This window comes from Alligator sinensis, unplaced genomic scaffold (genome assembly GCF_000455745.1).
Source record: "Alligator sinensis unplaced genomic scaffold, ASM45574v1 scaffold1131_1, whole genome shotgun sequence".
In the NCBI taxonomy this organism is placed as follows: Eukaryota; Metazoa; Chordata; order Crocodylia; family Alligatoridae; genus Alligator; species Alligator sinensis.
This window is the reverse complement of record NW_005842218.1, coordinates 376,500-378,285: the sequence shown is the minus strand read 5'-3', so window position 1 is coordinate 378,285 and position 1,786 is coordinate 376,500. Positions and strand designations below refer to the sequence as shown.

The window sequence follows — 1,786 nt, the reverse complement described above, 5'->3', positions numbered from 1 at the left end:
AGGGTGCATTTGTATACAAACACACTGTTCCTATGTAATGCTTGATCAAATTCAATTGTATTTAATGCCATTTTCTATTAACCAATGTTTTTGTAATGTTTCATCTACCAAAATATGTAATTTTAAATACTTTGTGCCTCACAGGATGACACGAAGTAGCTGAGCTAGATCATGGGTTTATAAAAACATTACTCCAATTCAGTTAGGTTTAAATTCGCCAATGTTAAAACAAGTTTTGTTTCATTCAGATGTGTGTTCCATGTGTGCAAGCACCTAATGTGGGGGGGTACATCGGGTGCCATACCATCCTTCCGGTGTGGGGCCCCTCCCCTCAAGTCTCTTGCCACGTCTTGGTGTTAATGAATAAAAGAAGGAGTTAAGTGGGGATCCTCTCCCTGGGGATGGTAGTACTCACAGTCTTGATGTGATGTTTCACAGGGCTCTGCCGCCCCTACACCCCGTCCACTCGCCAACCTATTGGAGCAGCCTGCGTTGTCCAGCCATGCCTGGTAAGCCCCAATTTTCCCAGGGAACTGGCATCAGCGGAAATTCCTACAGGCTAGCTCGGCTGTTATGGCAGCTGGAATCTCAGCCTAGATTGTGGCCGAGCTAGACTTCGGTCTCCTTTTTTTTCCCTTTCTTTTCTTCTGGTGTCCTCCTCACCTCTGGGAGAAACGCCTCTAATGAATCTCTTAGAAATGAGATGCTGGGGTGGGGATGGGACTGGTTCCTCCCTCCCAGTCTAATTCAGGGGGCACAGCTTCCCCTGCTCTGGATGCCATCCCCAAGCCGGCTACAATGCTCCTCCCAGCCACTGGAGCTTCACCAGGCAACGTGTGTTGACTGCCAGCGTGCTCCTTCTTCTCTCCCCAGCTGGATTCCAGTGGGGCTCTTAAATCTTCCCACGGCAGCTGTTCTGGCCACTGAGATTGGCTCAGCTTTTCCCCACCCCGGGAACAGCTGATTAAGGCGTAATGCTGACTCACACGGGCGCAGCCGCGGCCACAGCCGCAGCTCTGGCTGTGCTCCCAGAGGTAAGTTTCGCCGGGGTGGGGGGTTGCCTGTGCGGCCTGGGGCCCACGGGGTCTGCCCCACCCCCTTTGAAAGCCTGTGGGGGCTTCTCACTACCACATATGGCAAACACAGCACAATCATGAAATCGTGGTGCAAATTAAACATAATAATAGAAAGGTTTTCAGGTATTGAAAAAGTCCAGTGAAGGCAGTGAAACATTCTGGTTGGAAAGTTTTGCTGGGATGGAGTCCTACTACCCAAGAAGTTTTAAATGTAATACTTCACCCCATTGTGGTAATAATTGGCATCCAAAACTGCTGTAATCATCTTTGTTGTTTTAACTGGCTAAACATATTGCCAAGTTTATCAGTAGTACAGAGGCTTTTGTTAACCTTTACAGGACCCTCACTACAAGTCCTTATATTAAAGGAACAAAAAGGTGTACACTCCATGAAGATGAGGTACATTGGTGTGATAACCCCTCCAAGGAGGAGTTTCATAGATTAGATTCATAGATTGTAAGGGGCTGGAAGGGACCTTGCATGATCATTGAGTCCAGCCCTCCTGCACTAGGCAGGAAAGACAGCTGGGGTCAGGTGACTCTAGAAAAGTGACCGTCTAGTCTTCTCTTGAAGATTTCCAGGGTAGGTGATTGCACCACCTCTGGAGGAAGTTTATTCCAGAGTCTGGACACCTAACTGTGAAGAAGTTTTTCTAGTGTTAAGCCTGAAACGGTCTTCCAGGTGTCTGTGGCCATTACTCCTCATTTTCC

General features: G+C 48.0%; 1 long non-coding RNA gene across 1 annotated transcript in view; it reads left to right on the top strand.

Annotated features, from left to right (window-relative positions):
- The first annotated feature begins 449 nt into the window (after positions 1–449).
- LOC102376550 overlaps positions 450–1,786 on the top strand; it is an 11,047-nt gene continuing 9,710 nt past the window's right edge. Inside the window, exons 1-2 of the long non-coding RNA XR_324243.1 lie at positions 450–509; positions 874–1,034. This is a non-coding gene — a long non-coding RNA (uncharacterized LOC102376550). The remainder of the gene's footprint in view (positions 510–873; positions 1,035–1,786) is intronic.